Genomic DNA, 24,502 nt, shown 5'->3' with positions numbered 1-24,502 from the left:
TTACTTAGCCATTAGAAACAATGAATACCCACCATTTGCTTCAATGCGGATACAACTAGAGGGTATTATGCTGAGTGAAGTAAATCAATCGGAAAAGGACAAACATTATATGGTTTCATTCATACGGGGAATATAAAAGAGTGAAAAGGATTATAGGGGAAAGAAAATGAGTAGGAAATATCAGAGAGGGAGACAAAGCATGAGAGACTCCTAACTCTGAGAAACGAATAAGGGGTAGGGAAAGGGGACATGGGCGAGGGGATGGGGTGACTGGGTGACAGGCACTGAAGAGGGCACTTGACAGGATGAGCACTGGGTGTTATATGTTGGCAAATCGAACTCCAGTAAAAAAAATATATCAAAAAAATTTTTTAAATAAATAAAGTTGACCGTTTTCATTATTTTGTACAGAGACTGCAGAAAAAGAAGCTGGGGATATAAAACTAATGCAAAGGTTCTTAAGGAGACAGTCCAGAGATAAAATCCTTAAAAAGCCAACACTATTCTATTTAACTATCAATTTAATATTAGCATTAAAATTACCAACCCTATTAATTATAATTATCACAGTATCATTTACAAATGATAAAATTACATATATTAAGTATTTATTGAAAAGTTACCATATGCAAGGTTCTGCAATAAGTGATACAGAAAGATTGTGAATCCCATGCCCTGTTTTAAAGCTTCCACCTGAGCTGGTGAAAAAAAACATACTCCATACCCTAGTAACAAACAACAAACAGTTCACAGAAGGGAGAGATGGGTTCAGGTAAGCAAGTTTACTGAAGAAAAATAATCAAAATAAACAATAGAAAAGATAGAGGATTAAAAAAAGGGGGGGCAGCCCAGGTGGCTCAGCGGTTTATTGCCGCCTTTGGCCCAGGGCATGATCCTGGAGTCCCGGGATCAAGTCCCGCATCGGACTCCCTGCGTGGAGGCTGCTTCTTCCTCTGCCTGTGTCTCTGCCTCTCTCTCTCTGTGTCTCTCTCATGAATAAATAAATAAATCTGTCTCTGCCTCTCTCTGTATCTCTCATGAATAAATAATATATTTATTCATGAGAGACACACAAACACAGAGAGAGAGAGAGAGGCAAAGACATACGCAGAGGAAGAAGCAGGCTCTTTGTAGGGAGCCCAACATGGGACTCGATCCCGGGTCCTGGGATCATGTCCTGAGCCGAAGGCAGATGCTCAACCACTGAGCCACCCAGGCATCCCAACATTTGTTTTTCTAAAAAAGATTTACTTGAGAGGGGCACTTGGGTGGCTCAGTAGGTTGAGCATCTGCCTTCGGCTATGGCCCTGACCCCGGTGTCCTGGGATCGAGCCCGACAGTGGGCTCCCTGCTCAGTGGGGAGCCTGCTTCTCCCTCTCCCTCTACTTACTGCTCCGACGCGTGTGCACACACGCTCTGCCAAATAAATAAATAAAACCTTAAAAAATTTTACTAGAGAGAGATGTGTGCACATGCACACATATGCACAAACAGGGACAGAATGGGAGAGGGTAAGGGAGAGGAGGAAACTCCCCATAGAGTGCAGAGCCCCACACAAGGCTTGATCTCAGGACTCTGAGACCATGAACTGTTGAAATCAAGAGTCAGATGCCTAACCAACTGAGCCACCCAGACGTCCCTCTATCAACATTTCAAAGTATGATAGATCTGTCAGTGGGACAGGAGGTAAAACTAATAAATGAACTTCCAAGAAAAGAATCCTTAGACAGGGATCAAAAAAATATAGTTCTTGAAAAAAAATGGAGTAATACTGAATTTGAGGGCACATTCTTATACCCTTAAATGCATAGTAACTAAATGCTATGTGACTGAATATACTTCCAAGTAAAAAGGCCATCTGACATTTACAGACCTATGAGATCAAGGTTACCAGAACAAGAGCATTGAAAATGAGATGTGAGCACCATTTAGAAGCAGAAGCACCACCATACTTCTGGTGAAACACCAACTCTACTGCTGCAAAAAGGGTCCAAGGCAGAAAAGTTTGTTCTCCTTAAGATCCAGATGATCAGAGCAAACAAGATTTTGGCTAGGATCTTAATTAAGAGTGACCGAAGTAGCAAGAAAAAAAAAGCCTTACAGAAGATATCCAGTAAGGGAGAGAATTTGACTTTTTAAAATTTATTTTATTTTTTAAAAAGATTTTATTTGGGATCCCTGGGTGGCGCAGCGGTTTAGCGCCTGCCTTTGGCCCAGGGCACGATCCTGGAGACCCGGGATCGAATCCCACATCGGGCTCCCGGTGCATGGAGCCTGCTTCTCCCTCTGCCTGTGTCTCTGCCTCTCTCTCTCTGTGTGTGACTATCGTAAATAAATAAAAATTTTTTAAAAAATTAAAAAAAAAAGATTTTATTTATTTATTCATGAGAGATAGAGAGAGAGAGAGGGAGGCAGAGACACAGGCAGAGGGAGAAACAGGCTCCATGCAGGGAGCCCAAAGTGGGACTCTATCCTGGGACTCCAGGATCATACCCTGGGCTAAAGGTGGCACTAAACCGCTGAGCCATGGGGGCTGCCCAGACTTTTTTTTTTTTTAAGACTTTATTTATTTGACAGACAACACCAAGAGAGCACAAGCAAGGGGAATGGCAATGAGAGAAAAAGAAGCAAGCTCCCCACTGAGCAGGGAACCCAATATGGGGGATCATGACCTGAGCCAAAGGCAGACACTTAACCAAATGAGCCACCCAGGTGCCCCAAGAGTTTGATTTTAATCATAAGAATGACAAGGATGGCAAATGTGTTAGAAAGAAAAGAGTTATCTTTCAAAACTGGAAAAACTGAAGCATGTCTAAAGACAGGGAAAGGGACTGACTATACATGTGCAGATGAGAAAGGACTGGTAACAAAACAAGCTTTCCAACAGCACAGAGGAGTTGGCAAATTCCAGAGCTACTGGACCCATGTTCTAGAAATGGCAGGGGGTGGAGGGGTGGCAATGAGCATGGGATATGAAGGAGTCATCTCCCAACTATCTCATTCCTTAGGACATGAAACATGAAGTCATTATATCATTTACTTTATAGACAAAAAAGCATAACATGACAAAACTAAGCAATCAGTATCCATAGGCAAGCATTAACAGGTCATAAAAGATGAAAAAACACTCTAATGGGCACAAAGGACATATGCCTTTAACCAGGTGTAGGGCCACAGACAAGTCACTTAACTTCTCTCAGGCCCTGTTTCCTCATCCTTTATGTAATACCATATAACTATCGCACCACCTCACAAGGCTGTTGTGGAAATTACACAAAGAAGGAAAATGGTTCTCACTTGTAAAGAACCTTATTAATTCATGAGGCTGTTTGAGAGCTCTCACAGAACAGCAAAAAGGAATCTCTGCAGAACGGCATCCATTTTTCTATTTCAAAAGGACAGATATATATTTTATCTACAAACAGATAAACCTAATACCAATGTAATTATGGTAAAAGTGTAGCTAGAAAAGCACTCTTTTCTATGACAGGAAAAAAAAATTTACCTGATATTGTACATCCCAATTTCAATAGCAATTAAGAGGGATTTCATGTTCTGAGAGTCATTCCAGACACTATTTTTAGCTGAAACTTAAATACAACAAATCTGTCCATTGTCAAGGTCTAGAAACTGCCTAAAGTTGAAGAGACTTAAAATGCTGAGTATCCTGGTAAAATTTTATTTTGATCTACATACACACACACACACACATAACCTTTTGATACAAACGTACAAAATTATCCAAGCATGCACAATTACATAAGACAAAACTTAAAGAGAACTAGGGGCTAAGTCTGAAGTCTTAAAGAAACATGACAAAAATCAAATTCTGCCATAAAGAGCCAACAGGACTTCTCTTGGGTATGTCACTTTAGGTGATTTGAACCAATCTTCCTGCGGAAGTAAATAGAGCTGCACAGAATTTAAGAAATGACTTTTTTTTAAAGATTTTATTTATTTATTCGTGAGAGACACAGAGAGAGAAGGAGAGAGACAGGCAGAGGGAGAAGCAGGCTTCCCACAGGGAGCCTGATGTGGGACTTGATCTCAGGACCCTGGGATCACGCCCTGAGCCCAAGGCAGACATTCAACCACTGAGCCACCGAGGCATCCAAAAAATAACTTTGTTAATGGATTGAAGAACCAACAGGATAGTGCTTTTGGATTGATTAGAGGACAATCCAGAAGAAACTAGAAGTTAAACTATATCTGACAGCCTGACAGGCTGAGAGACAAAAGGAAAATCCTCTTCTCCCACATTCAGGTTAGGAACCTGAAGAGCAGCACCTTATTAGTAAGGCTGAAATAGAAATGAATCGGTCCATACACTGAATGCAATTTGGCCTTGAGTCATCTGGTTGGCCCAGAAAAATCTTAAAAGTTGAAATGAGACTAAGCAATTCTGGATTCTCTCAAGCAGATACACAAAAATATGGAATACCTGGATAGCTCAAGCGGTTAAGTGTCCAACTCTTGATTTTAGCTCAGTTCATGATCTCAGGGTTGTGAGAATGAGCACTCTGTCAGGATCTACACTGGACGTAGAACCTGCCTTAAGATTTTCTCCCTCTCCCTCTGCCCTCTCTCATAAATAAATAAATAAATAAATAAATAAATAAATAAATAAATAAATAAATAAATAAGCAAGCAAGCAAGCAGATGCCACAAAAATAAATCCCTTCTGGAAGATATCCTTGGCCTCAAATAATTTGTCAAGTAATTTTTGAAATCCAATGCCCAGCATACAATTAAAGACAACTGGGCACTTGAGGAGACAAGAGAACAAGATCAAAACCCACAGAAATAATAAACAAAACAAAAAGTGACTCATAGGGACTCCAAATATTGGAATTATAACCAGAGATTTTTAAATTACAACTTGATCTCTGCAATGAAAAAAAAGCCATAAAAAGTGAAATAGCACATTTTTACAAGAAACAAAAAGTAATTCTGTTCACTGAGAAATACAAAAACTGAAATTAAGAATTCAACAAACAAATTTAACAGCCAGTGGGATAGTAAATCAGAAATCAGACCAACAGTTGAGACTGTAAACTAATACAGATCAGGAGGGAAAAAAAGCTTGGAATGCAGTAGAAGATATACCATACAACACAGTTAATTGGAATCGTAGAAGAGAAAACAGTATTGGGCAGAACCAGTATCTGAGTAGCTGAAATTTTCCAAAAATGATATATGATGTCAAACCACAAACTTAGGATTCTCAATGGGGGTGCCTGGGTGGTTCAGTCGGTTAAGCATCTGTCATCAGCTAAGGTCATGATCCCAGGGTCCTGGGATCCAGCCCATGTCAAGATCCCTTAGGCAGGGAGTCTGCTTTTCCCTCTCCCTCTGTACCTCCCCCTGCTAGAGCAGTCTATCTCAAATAAATAAAATCTTAAAAACAAATGCTCCGTGAATTCTAAGCTCACAATCAACAAAGAAAAACTGAACAGCATGGGGTTAGGGGGATGACTTTCATTTTTTTTTTAAAGATTTTGTTTATTAGGGCAGCCCCGGTGGCTTAGCGGTTTGGCGCCGCCTTCTGCCCAGGGCGTGATCCTGGAGACCCTGGATCGAGTCCCACGTCGGGCTCCCTGTATGGAGCCTGCTTCTCCCTCTGCCTGTGTCTCTGCCTCTCTCATAAATAAAGATTTTGTTTATTTATTCATAGAGACACAGAGACAGAGGGGCAGACACACAGACAGAGGGAGAAGCAGGCTCCATGCAGGGCGCCTGATGTGGGACTTGATCCCGGGTCTCCAGGATCACGCCCTGGCTGAAAGCAGGTGCTAAACCGCTGAGCCACCCAGGGATCCCCTGTTTCTGTGTATTTTTTAATTTCTCTTTGACCCATTAGTGTTCAGTAGCATGTTTAATCTCCACATATTTGTGAATTTTCTATTTTTCTTCTTGTAATTGATTTTAGTTCCATACTATTGTAGTTGGGAAAAGATGCTTAAAATGGCTTTATTTCTTCTTAGAACCATTTGGTAAATCATATATTTATAGAAATTTGTCTATTTTGTCTGAAGCTTCAAATGCATTGGCATTACAATTACACTTTTGTTTAATGTGTTCAGGTTCCTTAGTGATAGGCCTCCCTTTTATTCTTCGATTTTTTTTTATTAAAAAATAGCTTTGAGTGTACAATTTAGTGGGGTTTTTTTTAAGATTTTATTTATGAGAGAGAGAGAGAGACTGAGAGAGGGAGGCAGAGACACAGGCAGAGGGAGAAGCAGACTTGCATGCAAGGAGCCTGATGTGGGATTCAACCCCGGAATCCGGGAGCACGCGCTGAGCCAAGGCAGGTGTTCAACTGCTGAGCCACCCAGGCGTCCCCAATTTAGTGGTTTTTAATACATTCACAGAGTTGTCCACCATCATCATAATCAATTTTAGAACAGTTTCATCCCCCAAAAAGAAATCCTGCTTTCATTAGCAGTCACTCCTCATTATCCCCCAGCCCTTTCCCTCTTCATCAGCCCTAGGTAATCACAAGTCTTTTTTCTCCTTATAGATTCATTTATTCTGAAATTTTCACATCAATGGAGTCGGGATATTTGGTCTTTTCTGACTGACTTCTTTCACTTTGCATGATGTTAAGGTTTACCTATATTGTAACATGTATCAGTTTTACATTATATTTTTATTGCCAGAAAGTATTATATTGATGTATCATTTTATTTATTCATTTATCAGTTGATGGACATTTGTGTGATTTTTACTTTCTGGCTATCACGAATACTACCATAAACATTCATGTACAAGTTTTCATGCAAATATATTTTTTTATTTCTCTTAGGTCTTTTTCATTCTTTACTGGGTATATGGATCTTTTTCCCCCCTCTGTTTAAAAATAATTTCCGTGGAGGTTTAGCAATTACAGTACTTTTTCCAAAAAGCCATTTTGGATATTTCTCTATTTTGTTAATATCTGCTTTTATGTTCATTTTTTCCTTTTAGCTATTTAGGGTTTATTTTGCTTTTCTTATTCTGACCTCTTAACAGGGATAGTTAGGTATGAGTTCACAACCTTATTTCCTTCCTAACACATGGATTTAAAACTATCATTTCACTTTCAAGTATTGCTTTACCTGAATCCTGTAATTTTTGGGAGGTAATATTTTCATTATTTTGAATCATTTTCTAATTTCTATTGTTATGTCTTCTTTGATCAGTGGGTTATTTAAAATAGTATATAAGTTCTAGTAATATGAGAATTTTCTAAGTGTGCAAATTTTGTAATTGGCTTCTGGCTTTATCACATTTTTCTTAGAGAACTTCCTTTGAGTGATTTTAGTCTAAAATCTCTTCAGATTCGCTTTATGGTCAACCTGTGGTCATTTTTTGTAAATACTTAAGTGCTTAACAAGTATATATTCTATAGCTCTTGGATTCAGTGTTCTATGTGTGCCCATTGGTGAAGTTTGTTAACTGTGTTGTATCTGTATCATTACAGATTTCTTATCATCTTATTCTTTTAACTACTGAAACAGATCTTTAAATCTGCCACTGTGATATTGACTTGTCTGTTTCTCCTAGTAATTCTATCCACTTTACCTATATATATAATTTGAGGCCATGTTATCAAGTGCATGCAAATTTAATTATATTGTTCTGGTGCATTAAACATTTTATTGTATTTGAAGTGACTCTTTTAACTGTAGTGACGATTTTTCTTTGATGCCTATTTTGTCTGAAACTAGCTCTTCCATCTTTATTTTGGCTAATGTTTGCGTGATGTATTTTTCTGTCCTTTTAATTTTAATCTTTTTGTATTAGGTTTTATATGGGTCTTTTGAAAGGAATATCTGTAGGTTTTTTTAAAATCCAGTCTGGGATCCCTGGGTGGCACAGTGGTTTAGCGCCTGCCTTTGGCCCAGGGCGCGATCCTGGAGACCCGGGATCGAATCCCACATCGGGCTCCCGGTGCATGGAGCCTGCTTCTCCCTCTGCCTATGTCTCTGCCTCTCTCTCTCTCTGTGTGTGACTACCATAAATAAAAATTAAAAAAATAAATAAATAAAATAAAATCCAGTCTGATAATCTTTCATTTTTGTGGGGACATTTGATTGATTCACATTTAATATGATTACTGGTATTTTTTTTTAATTTTTATTTATTTATGATAGTCACACAGAGAGAGAGAGAGAGAGAGGCAGAGACACAGGCAGAGGGAGGAGCAGGCTCCATGCACCGGGAGCCCGACGTGGGATTTGATCCCGGGTCTCCAGGATCGCGCCCCGGGCCAAAGGCAGGCGCTAAACCGCTGCGCCACCCAGGGATCCCTGATTACTGGTATTTTGGGATAACTTACAGCACCATATTTCTGTTTTGCTTGTTACGTATTTGTTTCTTCCTTTAGTTTATTTTTTGTATCAGTTTTTCCATTATTGGTTCAAATACCACATACTCACTTTAATTCTTTTTGTGATTATCCCAGCACTTACAGCATGTATATTTCACTTATCACAGTCTAGTGTTAAGCGATACTTTTACTTTCCTCTTGGTTGAAAGCAAGAACATTAAAATTCCTTAGTTCCATTTAACCACCTGCTGATGTACATACTGTTGTCCTGTAATTTCATTTTCTTTTTTTTCCCTTTTTTTTTTTTCATTTTCATTTATATGTTTTTTCTTATAAAAAGTGTACATGGGCAGCCCGGGTGGCTCAGTGGTTTAGCGCCGCCTTCAGCCCAGGGCCTGATCCTGGAGACCTGGGATCGAGTCCCACATCGGGCTTCCTGCATGGAGCCTGCTTCTCCCTCTGCCTGTGTGTCTCTCTGTCTTTCATGAATAAAAAAAATAAAACCGGGGAAACCTGGGTGGCGCAGTGGTTTAGCGCCTGCCTTTGGCCCAGGGCGCAATCCTGGAGACCCGGGATTGAATCCCACATCGTGCTCCAGGTGCATGGAGCCTGCTTCTCCCTCTGCCTATGTCTCTGCCTCTCTCTCTCTCTCTCTGTGTGACTATCATAAATAAATAAAAATTTTTAAAAAAATAAAAATAAAAATAAAAAAAATAAAACCTTAAAAAAAAAAAGAAAGAAAGAAGTGCAATAGAAATTAAAAGGTCAAGAAGATCAATAAAACTAAGATCTGGTTCTTCGAAAAGATAACAAAATTGTGAACCTTTAGCTAGACTCAACACAAAAAGAGGGCTCAAATACATAGAAAACAGAAATCAAAAAGAAAACAGATACCACATAAATTTTAAAAAATCATAAGAAACTACAATAAACAATTATATGCAAACTGAAAAACCTGGAAGAAATGTATAAATTCCTAGAAACATACAACCTTCCAAGACTGAATCATGAAGGAAGAGAATATGTGAATAGAACAATTACTAGTAAGGAGACTGTCAATAATCAAATACCTCCCAAAGAGCAAAACACCAGGACAATGACACTAATGAATTCTACCAAACATTCAAAGAATACTAATTATTCTCAAACTCTTCCAAAAAACGGAAGAGAAGGGAACACTTCCCAACTTGTTTTATAAGGCCAGCATTACTCTGATACCAAAACTAAACAAGGGTACCACAAGGAAATTAAAGGCCAGTATCACTGATGAACACAGATGCAAAATCCTCAACAAAATATTAACAAGGCAGCCCGGGTGGCTCAGCGGTTTAGTGATGCCTTCGGCCCAGGGCGTGATCCTGGGGACCCGGGATCGAGTACCATGTCAGGCTCCCTGCGTGGAGCCTGCTTCTCCCTCAGCCTGTGTCTCTGCCTCTCTCTATCCCTCTGTCACTCATGAATAAATAAATAAATAACATTAAAAAAAATATTAACAAACTGGGACGCCTGGGTGGCGCAGTGGTTGAGTGCCTGCCTTTGGCCCAGAGCATGACCCTAGAGTCCTAGGATTGAGTCCCACATCGGGCTCCCTGCATGGAGGCTGCTTCTCTCTCTGCCTATGTCTCTGCCCCCCCCCCTCTCTCTCTCTCATGAATAAATAAAACCTTTAAAAAAAAATTAACAAACCAAGTTTAACAATACATTAAAAGTATCACACGCTAGAATCAAGTGAGATTTATTCCAGGGATACAAACACACAAATCAATCAATGTTGCACACCACATTAACCAAATAAAGGATAAAAATCATATGATCATCTCAATAGATGCAAAAAATTCAACATCTTTTTATGGTAGAAAGTCTGAACAAAGTGGGAATAGAGGAAACATACCTCAAAATAATAAAGGCTATATATAACAGCCTCTCCGTTAACATCATACTCCTACAGTAAAAAGCTGAAAGCTTTTCCTCTAAGATCAGGAACAACACAAGGATGACCACTCTCACCATTTTGATTCAACATAGTATTGGAAATCTTAGCAGACCAATTGGGCAAGAAAAAGAAATAAAAAGCATTCAAACTGATAACAGAAAAGAAAAACTGTTAATACTTGTAGATGACCTGATATATGTAGAGAAAATGCTAAAGACTCCACCAAAAAACTGTTAGAACTAAAAGATGCAGTAGTTGCAGGAAACAAAATCAAAACACGGAAATGTGTTGCACTTCGATTAACTAATAACAAATTATCAGAGAAATTAGGGGCGCCTGGGTGGCTCAGCTGGTTAAGCATCTGCCTTCAGCATAGGTCACGATCCTGGGGTCCTGGGATTAAGCCTGGGAATCCCTGCTCAGCGGGGAGCCTACTTCTCTTTCTTCCTCTGCTGCTCCCCCTGCTTGTGCTCTCTTCCCTCTCAAAAAAACTCTTTTTAAAAAGACAAAGAAATTAAGGAAACAATCCTATTTACAATTATATAAAAAAGAATAAAATAGGTAAAAATTTTAACCAAAGAGGTCAAAGATCTGTCTGTACACTGAAAATTGTTAAGATACTGATGAAAGAAACTGAAGACACAAATAAATGGCAAGATATTATGTGCTCATGGATCGGAAGAATTAATATTGTTAAAATGTCCATAACCACTCAAAGCAATCCATAGAGTCAATGCAATCCCTATCAAAATACCAAAGGCAGTTTAGTATTCTGAACAAACAATACTAAAATGTGTAGAACTGGGCAGCAGTTTAGCGCCACTTGCAGCCCGGGGTGTGATCCTGGAGACCCGGGATCAAGTCCCGCGTCGAGCTCCGTGTGTGGAGCCTGCTTCTTCCTCTGCATGTGTCTCTGCCTCTCTCTCTCTCTCTCTCGAATAAATAAAATCTTTTTTTAACATTCTTAAAATAAATAAATAAAATACATTATAAATGTGCAAAGGGCCAAGAATATCCAAGGTGCTCTAAAAGGACAAGCAAGTGGAAGATTCTGTTCTACTGAACATCAAGATTTATGATAAAGTTTCAGTGAAGAAGACAGTGTGGAATCAATGCAGGAAGCAATGGAAAAGAACAGGCAGCTGTGAAACAGAACCACAAACATAGGAATATTTGATTCCCGACAAAAGTAGAGAGAATACTGCTGGGACAATTAGCCATGTAGAAAACAATGATAACATTCCCTTTCTCACACAATGCACAAAAATCAATTTCAAGTACAAGCTAGACCTATATGTGAAAGCCAAAATAATAAAGCTTCTTGGAAGATGAGAGTATCTTCAAGACCTTTAGATAGGGAAGGATATTTTTTTTTTTAGATTTTATTTATTTATTCATGAGACAGACACACACACACACACACACACACACACACACACACACAGGCAGAGGGAGAAGCAGGCTCCATTCCATGCAGGGAGCCTGACCCGATACCGCATCTCCGGGACCACACCCTGGGCGGAAGGCGGCGCTAAACCGCTGAGCTACTCGGACTGCCCAGGGAAGAATATTTATTTTTATTTATTCTTTTAATGAAAGGCGAAAGATTTATACGATCCGAAGAGAAAACAGAGTATCTTTTTTTTAAGATTTTTTAGTTTATTTATTCATGAGAGACACAGAGAGGCTGAGACACGAGCAGAGGAAGAAGGAAGCTCCATGCAGGGAGCCTGACATGGGACTCGATCCCAGGACTCCAGGACCACACCCTGGGCTGAAGGCGGCGCTAAACCGCTGAGCCACCCGAGCTACCCAGGGAAGGATATTTTAAACTGAATCTGAGGGCAGCCCGCGTGGCTCAGCAGTTTAGCGCCGCCTTCAGCCCACGGCCTGATCCTGGAGATTCGGGGCTCCCTGCATGGAGCCTGCTTCTCCCTCTGCCTGTGTCTCTGTATCTTTCTCTGTGTCACTCATGAATAAATACATAATAATCTTTTTAAAAAATTAAAAAAATAAACTGAATCTGATATCTAAGTTAAATACAAAGGAAAATATTTCTAAGTAAGATGACATTAAGGGCAGCCCAGGTGGCTCAGCGGTTTAGTGCTCCCTTTTAGCCCAGGGCCTGATCCTGGAGACCTGGGATCGAGTCCTACCTCAGGCTCCCTGCATGGAGCCTGCTTCTCCCTCCACCTGTGTCTCTGCCTCTCTCTCTCTGTGTCTCTCATGAATAAATAAATAAAATCTTGAATGAATGAATGAATGAATGAATGAGATGACACTAAAATAAAGAATTTTGGAGGGCAGCCTGGGTGGCTCAGCAGTTTACCACCACCGCCGCCTTCCGCCCAGGGCGTGATCCTGGGGTCCCAGGATCCAGTCCTGCATCAGGCTCCCTGCATGGAGCCTGCTTCTCCTCCCTCTGCCTATGTCTGTCTGTCTATCTGTCTCTCTCTCTCTGTGTCTCTTGTGAATAAATAAAATCTTTTAAAAAATAATAATAAAATAAAATTAAAAAAACAAAGAATTTTGGTTACGGACGCCTGGGTGGCTCAGTGGTTGCACCTCCCTTTGGCTCAGGTAATGATCCCTGGGTCTCAGGATCAAGTCCCACATCAGGTTCCCCGCATTGGAGACTGCTTCTCTCTGTATGTCTCCCATGAATAAATAAACAAAACCTTTAAAAAAAGGATTTTGGTTTATCAAAAGACATCAGAAATGAAAAAAACAAGCTCATGCAACCAGCAAGGGCTCATTTCTAGCCTATAATAAAGAACTTCTACAAATCAGCAAATCAAAATAGTCAACAAAGTACATGACACATTCTTGAAGGAATTCAGCCCAAAATAGTTATAAAAGTACAAACCTCAGTCACCTAGAAAATTTAGTTGTAAATACTGAAACTTTACCAGAGATTTAAAGCAAAAGATTTTACTATATATTAACATTTTAAAAAATGTTTCAGGTGTCCATATTAAAATAAACCAGTTCTCTCTTCTCCAGTGAACTCCAAAAGAAATACTTATCATTGAAAAAATCTTTTTTAAAATTTTTACTTATTTATTTATTTATTTATTTTTAGATTTTTTATTTATTTCTTAGAGACAAAGACAGAGAGAGACACAGGGAGAGGAAGAAGCAGGCCCCATGCAGGGAGCCCTACGTGGGTATCCATCCCGGGTCTCCAGGATCACGCCCTGGGCTGAAGGCGGCGCTAAACCGCTGAGCCACGGGGGCTGCCCAAATCTTTTTTTTTTTAATATTTTATTTATTTATTCATGAAAGATAGAGAGAGAGGCAGAGACACAAGGCGAGGGAGAAGAAGGCTCCATGCAGGGAGCCTGATGTGGGACTTGATCCAGGTACTCCAGGATCACGCCCTGAGCCGAAGGCAGACGCTCAACCACTGAGCCACCCAGGTGTCCCTGAAAAAAATCTTGTTTAAGAAATCTTGGCTTAAAAAAAAAAAAAGAAATCTTTGCTTACTCCAAGTTCACAAAGACATTCCCCAAAAACTGAAACCTACCTACATATTCCATCAACTGAATAATAGTGATACAGCCACACAATGGAATATACCCTAATGAGAAGAAACATCTACAACCATACACAAGAATATAAATGAATCTCACATTCATAACGTTGCCCAAGAGTACAGTAGGATTCCATTTACATAAAGCACATAAATAGGCAAAACTATGTTATGTTAAATGTCAGGGAAATGGTGAAGGAGATGAAGAGGTACAAACTTCCAGTTAAAAAAAAAAAGTCAGGGAAATGGGGGGCGGTGGGTGGGTAGGGTAGTAAACAATCAGAAAAGTGGCTTCTAAGTGGCTGGCAATGTTCACTTTCTTGATCTGGGTGCTGGTACAAAAGTGTGCTCAGTTGGTGAAAATTAACTGAGCTGTTTACTACTGATGTATGCTTTCTGCATATTTAATAAACTTTTAATAAATTATTTCATAGTATGAAGGAATATTTATTTTTCAAAATTTGTTAGGGGATAGGAGAGCAAAAAAGTTTGAAATCTATTGCTTTAGGTCAAATCACACAAATCAAATAACTTATCAAAACTTATGGGACGCCTGGGTGGCTCAGTGGTTGAGTGCCTTCAGCTCAAGACGTGATCCCGGGGTCCGGATCAAGTCCCTCATCGGGCTCCGTTAGGGGAGCCTGCTTCTCCCTTTGCCTGTATCTCTCTCCGCATCTCTCTGTCTCTGCATCTCTCACGAATAAATAAATAAAATCTTTTAAAAAAACAGAACTTAAAAAGTAGGTATTAGATAACATGCTAACTACCAAAAAAATACTCATGGGGTGTCAAACTAACTAGAAACTCACAGTAAAATTGGTTTGAAACTATTCAAACCCAAAAAGATAAACTGATTTATATCCAGATTTAGTGACATAACAATTCATAAAGCTCCAACACAAGCCACGTAATCTTAGGGTTTTATTAAAGAGGGTCTTTCAAATCTAAGAAATGAACTAATAGATTCACACATCTAATCAAATCTCCAAATTTTTTAAAGATTTTACTTATTTGAGAGAGAGCAAGAGCGTGCGCACATGCACAAGTAGGGGGAAGGGCAGAAGAAGAGGGAGAAGCAGACTCCTCGCCAAGCAGAGAGCCCACTGGGAGCCCAACAATGGGCCAATCCCAGGACCATGACCTGAGCCAAAGGCAGACACTTAACTGACTGAGCCCCCCACGCACCCCAAATCTCCTAATCTTATAAATGAAGAAACCAGGGTCCTTTGTGTTGGGTTTTTTTTTTTTTAAAGATTTATTTATTCATGAGAGACACGAGAAAGGAAGAGGGAGAGGCAGGTTCCCCAAACTGACGTGGGACTCTGGGATCACAAGCTGAACCAAAGGCAGACTCTCAACCACTAAGACACTGAGGCTCCCATAACTTTAACATTTTTAAAAGAAAGAATGACTTGTCATTCTGAAGCTAACTCCATCAAAAGTGTACAGTACATAAAACAACCCATTTTTAGTCCTGTGAAACATATTTTTAAATTATAAAAATGCTTTACTCTCCACTCCATCCCCATAGCATTCTTTCCATGTCATAGGACTTTTTTTTTTTTTTTTTTTTTTTTGAAAGAGAGAGCAGAGGGAGAAGAATAAGCAGACTTCCCACTGAGCACGGAGCCTGATGCAGGGCTTGATCCCAGAACCTTGGTATTATGACCTGAGCAGAAGGCAGTCACTTAACTGACTGAGCCACCCAGGTGTCCTTTTATTTCAAACTATAAAGTTCAACGCCAAGAGGAATCCTTGGACTTGCCATCTCCAGGGGAAACACCTGGCCTTCTAAGGATCTGCAGAAAATTCAAATCAGAGAATGGTTTTAGGGACTCTTGGGTGGCTCAGCGGTTGAGTGTCTCCCTTTGGCTCAGGGCATGATGATCCTGGAATCCCAGGATCAGTCCCACATCTGGCTCCCTGCATGCAGCCTGCTTCTCCTTCTGCCTGTGTCTCTGCCTCTCTCTCTCTCTCTGTCTCTCATGAATAAATAAAATCTTAAGAAAAAAAAAAAACGGAAAACAGTTTTATGGCCACAGATACTTATTCCTTAATGAAATGGGAGGCCTCAATGATATAAATACAAACAATTAAAAATTACTTAACAACTAAATGCAGCATGGTATCCTGGATTGGATCCTGGCATAGAAAAAGGACATTATCTGGAAAACCAGTGAAATCAAATAAAATTGGAGTTTAGCTGGTAGAAATGTACCAATGTTAATGTCTTAGTTTTGAAAAATATACTATGGTTATGAATATCCAAGTGAAGGGTATATGAGCAATGTGTACTTTCTTCAAAACTCTTCTGTAAATCAAAAGTTATTCCAAAATAAAAAGCTTATTGAAAAAGAAATGACACCAAGAACTATCAAAAGTTGGTAGCTTAATTCTAACACAATCAAAATGTCTTCATTCTGTATCTTCACATGACTTAAATAGGTGATGGGGGCAGGTTCACAAAAAGGATTCTTTAAATGCCATTTCTCCAATATTACTAAATAAAATAAACCTCAAAAAAGCTTCGAAAATGCTAACTTTAGGTAGGAATGAGAATGAAAAGCTATGAAGCCATTTCTCATTAGAAAAGGAGAACAAAAAAACAAAAAAAAAAGAAAAGGAGAACAATACTGTTTAAGAACAAGAGACACAGAGAGTGGACAGCCTAGTAGAGAGGAGTATTCTAGTTGTTTTTTTTTTTAAGATTTTATGTATTTGAGAGGGGAGAGACCGAGAGAATGAGCGCACACAAGCAGGGGAAGCAGCAGAGGGAGAGGGAGAAGCAGGCTCCCAGCTGAGCAGGGAGCCTGAAGCGGGCTCAATCCCAGGATCATGACCTGAGCTGAAGGCAAACATTTAACCGACTAAGCCACCTAGGCACCTCAGAGAGAGGGGTATTCTAAAGGTCCTAAAACAGTAACACTTAATAATAAATATATGTATGTTATTTATGCACTTGCCTCTGAGTTAGCTGTTTTAATTGCTTTATATATATATTAAGACACTGAACCTTCCCAAGAACCAATACGATTAGCAGTACAGGGACGCCTCAGTAGCTCAGTGGTTGTGTTTGCCTTTGGTTCAGGGCGTGATCCTAGGTCCCGGAATCAAGTCCTGCATCGGGCTTCCTGCATGGAGCCTGCTTCTCTCTCTTTCATGAATAAATAAATAAAATATTAAAAAAAAAAAAAAGTAAGAAGCACAGTACTAATACCTACATTTTACAGATGAGAAGTTCTGTAAGTGATGGAATAGAGGTTTGAGGGCAACCACCATACTATAAAAAAGCCTTTTGAGGAGCCACACCGGGGAAAAACACTTGTGCCTTCTAGAGATCAGGTCCCACTACTCACCCTGTCCTCAGCATCCACTAGAGAAGCAAGCCCTCTGCCCAAGACTTGGGAGTTCTTCTGAGGACTGTGAAGGAATGTGACTCCCCCATCCCTTCTCCAAGATTGTGCTCATAACCTTGCAGTACCTGATGCACTCAGTGCATATTCTTCTTGAGATACTGTGACACATGCAAGTTAGCTTTTGTAGCACTATCAGTCTTCAAATTCAAATATGTGGGACTGGCCTGGGAATCTGAAGGCCATATGTGACATTATTTCTATGGGAAAATCGTGGTGAATTCCAAAAAGAAAATCTTACAAATGGACCATTTAAAAATTGAGGCTCCCTCTACACAGAATTTGGCCTTATAGATGCCAAGATAATTAAGCAAATTTTAATAAAAGACACTGCAGTTACTCACATAATCCAGTTTTGCTCATATATCAAAGTGGCACAATTTCTTAACATAATAGGAATGGTGCTACTGAAAAAAATTAGCTTAATACTTTATGTATTTCCTGCACTACAGCAAATTTTTGTTTGTTTTTTTTTAAGATTTTATTTATTTATTCATGATAGTCACAGAGAGAGAGAGGCAGAGACAAAGGCAGAGGGAGAAGCAGGCTCCATATAGGGAGCCTGACGTGGGATTCGATCCCGGGTCTCCAGGATTGTACCCTGGGCCAAAGGCAGGCGCCAAACCGCTGTGCCACCCAGGGATCCCTACAGCAAATTTTTGATGTATCCAGCAGTTATACTGCTCTCCCTGGCCCCCCATAAGCTTTGCATGAAAAATTACTACCGAATAAATAAATGCTTTTACTTAGTGTCTTTCATACACACATACATACACCCAGAACAGAAGGGGTGTCATCTCAGAATGTAGTAATAGCAGCAGTAACAATGATGATGACAACATAATAAGAAAAACTAACTCTTCCTGCGTATTTATCATTGCTAGTTATGTTCTAAATATATACTATACATCCTCTGGCTCATTTAATCCTCACAAAAATCCTGTGAGGTAAGTATTACACTACCCCAATTTCAAAAATGAGGAAACAGGTCAGTGATTAAGCAACTTGCCCACAATCACAGAGCTTGTGTCAAAAGTAAGATTTGAACATGTAAGCATTTTACCCCTACAAATGTTTTTAACCACTGCACTCTGGGTGTTATTAAATCAACCTGGCAAACTCTTAAGCAAAGGGTGCTTACTCCATTTTTAAAACAAGAGTGGCTTGGAGACAAAAGAAAAAAAGAAAGAGAAGAGAAGAGAAGAGAAGAGAAGAGAAGAGAAGAGAAGAGAAGAGAAGAGAAGAGAAGAGAAGAGAAAGAAAAAAAGAACCTATCTTGCCTTTTATTAGGAGTATGTCTCTTGACCAAGCTAAGACTGAACACACTTAGAACAAATCTAAAATGTATTTTGCTTGAAATCTCTCATTTAATTTGTGTGAACACTACAAACAGTGGTAAAAAGTCATGTAGCTTCAACAACAGACTAATAAAGCTTTATTTTAAAATCATCAAGGTAAAACAAACACATCGTCTCTGTTTACCACTAAGTAAACTAGGATAAAATAACTGCTAGAGTTCAAATACCCTCGAAAAGTTTCAAAACAGCAACAAGAAACAGTGGGAACACGATATTCTTTTTATGACAAAGCAAAACTCTGTTCTTTCCACAACACTGTAACAACTGCTTTAAGGACAAATATTAACTTGGGATGGACTGAACAACTACATTTCAAAACATGTGCCTAAATTCAAAAATTCTTCACTGACAATCTAAAAAGGCTATCAGTTTGTCTCCCAGAAGAGCCACCTGATCCACATAACATACCTAATTTTGGACAGCTGAAAGGTGTGCTCCATACCATCCCACTGAGTGATTAACAAAAAGCATGCAACCCCCAACAACTTCTGGAGCACACACTGATTTTTTTTAAATCATCTATTTGAATCTCAGAACTTGCCTTCCCAGCAAACAAAGGTCTATGTGGCAGGATTCCAAACGAGTCCACAAAAGCTAAAACACCCATAAGAGTACAGAAGTACAATAAAATGCTAAACCTGCATGGGCAATGTTTCTATGGGAAAACTCATTTAGCAATCAACTTAGAATAAAACCACCCCTGCCCCACTCAGCCCTTGAGTAGAATTATTCCCTCCCCTAGGACCATAGGCCTAGGCTTCCATGATGGAGGCAGAGCAGGAGAAAAGGCAGGAAAGACAGCAATTGGCACTGCATGAGGCTTCAGAGTTAGAAGGACAAAAGGCAGAGCTGCAGTGGGAGGAGATCCTGGGATAAGGAAGGCAAGACCTACTTGGGAGAGAAGGATGAAGAGCAGGATGGCACCTGAAAGGAGCAGGGGAAAGTGTGGGGGTCAGAGTGGACTGCAGAAGAGGACAAGGGAGCAGGACCTGCTCCTGGAGCAGATGGGCTTTTACAAACTTTCCTCCTGAATGCTTAGGAGAGGGGAGGAAAAAGAAACCACGGCAAGGATCTTGATGCTGCCTCTCTCACTCTGGCCACTCTCATTCTCCTTTTCAACAAAGAAAGGAGTGGGTTAAGAGGTCTGGTCTGGATCCTTCTTGATCTCCTAGAGCACAGAGACTCAAGAGAAGGGGAATGGACTTCAGCGGAATTTTGTTGCCCTCCTCACCAGCATCCACCCTTGCCAAAGACTTCCGTGTCAATAGAACTAAGGAAAGTAAGGGCTCCAGGTACTTGCAGGAACAACTAGTAGTAGAAAGAGAGGGAGGAACCTAAGGAAATTTGAAGCAGGAAGTGGGATAGCAGAGGATCAGATAAATAAGTTAATAGAACTGCCAACGAATTAAACCATAACTGTTCTTAAATACTTAGGATTGATTCATTTTGACAGTTTCCAGTTATTTCAGCAGGTCCATTTCACTTTTTTTTTTTTTTTTTTTTTTTTAATTTTATTTATTTATGATAGTCACAGAGAGAGAGAGAGAGGAGGCGCAGAGACAGGCAGAGGGAGAAGCAGGCTCCATGCACCGGGAGCCCGATGTGGGATTCGATCCCGGGTCTCCAGGATCGCGCCCTGGGCCAAAGGCAGGCGCCAAACCGCTGCGCCACCCAGGGATCCCTCCATTTCACTTTTAAACAAACGAGTACTTATGGCCATGGTAATATATTGAGGTTTATTATGTGGAAGATAGGAAAATATACATCTAAATACATGTGAGATAATTTCCTGGTGCCTTTTCTTTATACAGTGGCAATAGAAATCATTTCAGAAAGGCTTTTTTTATTTATAGTGAGCACTCCTTTACATTATTGTCAATGTTTTCTTTTTTGTTTTGTTTTGTTGGTTTTTTTTTTTTAGATTTTATTTATTTATTCATGAGAGAGACAGACAGAAAGAGAGGCAGAGACACAGGCAGAGGGAGAAGCAGGTTCCACGCAGGGAGCCCAACGTGGGACTCAATCCCGGGTCTCCAGGATCAGGCCCTGGGCTGAAGGCGGCGCTAAACCGCTGAGCCACCCGGGCTGCCCTTGTCAATGTTTTCACCCCAATAGCCCAAATATCATGAGTAATCACCTTCACAAATAAGGAAGGATATTTAACTCTTTCTTGGGGGTATAATGAAAAACTTGCTCATTCAAACCACACACATACACACACACAAATGCACCCAGAGGAGCACAGGACTTCTTTTACATACAGCCCCTAAAGCCCATGTTTACTAAGACGTGGCTACTTAACTGAGCCCCCCCCAAACAATTTACTTTTTTTTTTTAAAGACTTTATTTATTAATTCATGAGAGACACACAGAGAGAGAGAGCAGCAGATACATAGGCAAGAGGGAGAAGCAGGTTATGCAGGGAGCCTAACGTGGGACTGGATCCTGGGTCTCAAGGATCACATCCTGAGCTGAAAGCGGCGCTAAACCGCTGAGCCACCCGGGCTGCCCCCAACAATTTACTTCTTAATGGACGGCGCAGTAAATTGCAAATTCCATAATTATATTTCCAGAACTCTCAGCCAGGGATGATTCAACAGGTAAACCTAACCAAATGACCAGCTGGATGATGAGTGCCAGACACTTAGCACTCGTTTTTCTTCCCTATTATTTTAGCTGCTACTCTTCCAGGTGAATGCTCTCCTGAACAGAGATAATGGCCAGGAGGCAAGCTCAGCAGCACATCAAAGATGCAAGAGCAGAGACCATTAGGGGACAAAAGTGACTATCAGCCACACACTGGCAAGACGTTCCTGCTGTTTCACTGACATATCCGATACTGCCTGGGAACCTGGAAGATCTTTCACTCCCTAGCCCCATAGAAGATTATGCTGGATCCCAGAATAGCTGCTGTATTTTCTGCAAACGACAAAGTGGATCCAAAACCTCTGTACTAAATTAAAGAGAAAAAAACAACGTCTGTTATCAAGTACTCCACTTGTTGGAGAAAGTAGGTGGGTGGGTGAGTAGGTGGGTGGGGGTGTGTGTGTATACCTCCAAGCTATGATAAAGCAAATTCAGATGCCTAGAAATAGCTGGTATATTATTTTAATAACATAATTTGAAAAACTATTCAGGACCAAAATAAACAAAATATTTGATCTTTGAATTATCCTGAGCATGCTGAAACTGGAGGCAAAGTTACTGAAAACATCTGAATTTCACATAGGTCACTATCAGCTACTAGGAATTCTTACTCATCAGCAGACTTCTGTTAAAATGTTACCTCTGGCTAGAAAATGAACACATCAGAAAAGAAGAAAGAAAAAAAGAAAAGAAAAGAAAAAAAAGAAAAGAGAAAAAAATCTTAAGATTATCTTCAACGAAGAACACTGAAATCTTTCAAAATTACCAACAGAATTGAAAGGTTTCTTTGTATAAAAAATTTCTTTTCGTGAAATTTTTTTATCAACACACACAATTATGCAAAGTATAGTAGAAAACGCACATATTGTAAAATCAGACACACATGAGTTTGGGTCCTAGCTCTGCAATTTTCCAGCTTAATCTCCTCAGAAAAATTACTTAAGAATCCTGGGGGTTAGTGCGGTTATCTGTACAGCAGAAATAAAATTACCTGCACAGGGTGGCTATGAGGATTAAATGCAAACGTACATAACCTAACAAACCCAGTGCCTGAACATGCTCAACATTAGCTCCCTTAGCTCAAACACAAATTGTACAGAATTTGGTAATGAAAAATCTAGATAATTGAAAAGACTCAAATCAACACATGGAAGAAAACTCAGTGACAGAACAAAGATTATGTTTTGACCAATGTAAAGATCAAAGTCATATATTTAATATTCATCTTCACTAAAGTCTTTCCTTTGATTAAGCCAGTTACAGGCAAACGGGGGGAGAGGGGGCTAAAACTGAAAAACTTCGTATGACACTGCTTTAAAAAATATATGTGGGGGCGCCTGAGTGGTTCAGTCGGTTAAGCATCTGCCTTCAGCCCAGGTCATGATCCCCGGGGTCCGAATCAAGCCCAGCATGGGGCTCCCTGCTCAAAGGAGAGCCGGCTTCTGCGGCTCCCTCTGCCTGCCGCTCCCCACCCCCACCTACCCGCTTGTGCTGTGTCAAATAAATAATCTTTAAGAAAAATATGTATGTGTATTTGTTTGCACTCTTGACACCCTCACAAAATTTACCGTGGGCGATGATGCCCTTTAAAACACTGAAAAACCAAACTCTCATCTCAAAAATCTTTTCTTGATCGAAATATTTCTTCTTACAAATGTTCTGATACATGACTGCAAAACATTTACGAAGCAAAGAAAAAAAATTCTTTCATTCTTCCAAAATGAAAAAGTGAGCAAAAGGAAGCTACGTTTGTTAAATTGTTCTTTTCCATTCATTCTTGTTCTTTTACAAACCAGAATACATCAGATAGCAAAATTACTGTCGGATTGACAAACGTCACTGAAGAACACATGGAATTGACAAGTCCTGTCTGGACCAAAGGTGACAAGTGTCCATAAACAATTTATTTTTTTTTTTTAACAATTTAAATAAATTACGTTACAGTAAGGACAAAAACGCTTTTCATCAACACTATGAGGTTTTGGCTTTGTATGCACCCTACTTTATAACGCATCTTGCCCCCATCCTATCCCCCCAAATCGTTTTTATGCACTTTAATGAGCTGGCACACAGGACTAAACTACACAACTCCAACTGGGAATAACTCTGTCTTTGGACCTCAGAGGGCTCCTTGGGTGATCTTTGTTCAAAGAAAGAAAATATTTTCGCCTTACTCCACACCTGCCACCAATTTACAAAACCCGTATAAAACAATTACTATTACTAGTAATCTTCCTCTACATCTCTCAACACCCTCAACAGACCCAACCTTGATGCTCATTAGTCCTCATCCCCAACGCCTTGCTGGGGGGCTTGAAGCCCGTCCACAGAGGTTCACTCTCCGCAATGTCCAGGGTGCGGCGAGAAAAGACATCATCCCCCGCGTTCGAGGGGCGAAGGCCAACCGAGGCCCCCGGCCACTCCCTCTCTCCTCCGCCTCCCGGGGCGTCTGGGGCGGGCGCGCCAGGCCCTGCGCAAACCTTCGGCAGCCCCGCAGTTCCCGGTGTCCACCGCAACCCCAGGCCGAGCCGAGCCCCCGGGACTCCCGCAGTTGCGTGCACGCCCACCGCCTGGACACTGGGTCACCAAGACGACTCCAGAGCCACCTCCGACGCCCAAGCTCGGGCAGGTGCCGGGCCCTCCTCGGGGACACTCACCCGGCAGCCGCTGCTCCCTGTGTGCCGCTGCCTCGCCTTCTCGCCCGCCGCCTGCTCCCGCGGGGGGGTCCGGGCTGGCGCCGCTTCCCCGCCCGACCCCCCTCGGGTGCGCCCTGCACGGGGCCCGGATCCGGTGAGAGGAGCCGGAGCCGGAGCCGGAGCCGGAGCCGCCGCCGCTACCGCCGCCGCTGCTGCCGCTGCCGCTGCCGCCGCTGCCGCCGCCGCCCCCTTTCCTTTCCTCCCTCCTCCCTCAGTGCGTCCCTCCCACCGAGGCCCGCCTCGTATTTCCTGGATCCGGTCTCGGCTAGAGCTCGGCAAGAGAACCGCCAGCTTCAGGACTCCTGTCGGGCGCCGTCGCTCGCCAGGCACAAAGATGGCGCCGCCGGGGACCGCCGAAGGCAATGTCGCGAGACTTCCCCACCCCACCCTCTAGAAACTAGGGGGCGGGGGCCCAGAGGAAAAGTGGTCAATTAGGGCAGCCTGAGCTGGCCTGGGAGAAAACGCTCCCCCAAAGCGAAAATGGGTGGTACCAGTTACCGCGGAAGTTACTGCGCCTGCGCGGAGGCTGGGCTTGACGCATGCCTAGAACAGCTCCTGAAGTAAGACCCAGTTCTCCGTGTTTTACCCGTTTCCTTCTAGAGTCGCGGGGCGG

At 41.2% G+C, this 24,502-nt stretch overlaps 1 protein-coding gene across 13 annotated transcripts in view; it reads right to left on the bottom strand.

Moving 5' to 3' along the window:
- The window catches only part of TAB3 (TGF-beta activated kinase 1 (MAP3K7) binding protein 3), an 88,841-nt gene extending 64,789 nt beyond the window's left edge, over positions 1-24,052 (bottom strand). For 10 of the 13 annotated variants that reach the window (XM_072817133.1, XM_072817131.1, XM_072817142.1 and 7 more), the window contains exon 1: positions 23,851-24,051. The gene's annotated coding sequence lies outside the window, so the exon portion shown is untranslated. Of the gene's footprint in view, positions 1-23,462; positions 23,605-23,850 lie in introns of those variants that run through there. The other 3 variants (XM_072817134.1, XM_072817135.1, XM_072817144.1) reach the window with 2 other exon arrangements.
- Positions 24,053-24,502: the final 450 nt, after the last annotated feature.

This window comes from Canis lupus, chromosome X (genome assembly GCF_048164855.1).
Source record: "Canis lupus baileyi chromosome X, mCanLup2.hap1, whole genome shotgun sequence".
Lineage (NCBI taxonomy): Eukaryota > Metazoa > Chordata > Mammalia > Carnivora > Canidae > Canis > Canis lupus.
The sequence above is the reverse complement of the archived record's forward strand: the minus strand, read 5'-3'. Positions and strand labels throughout refer to the sequence as shown.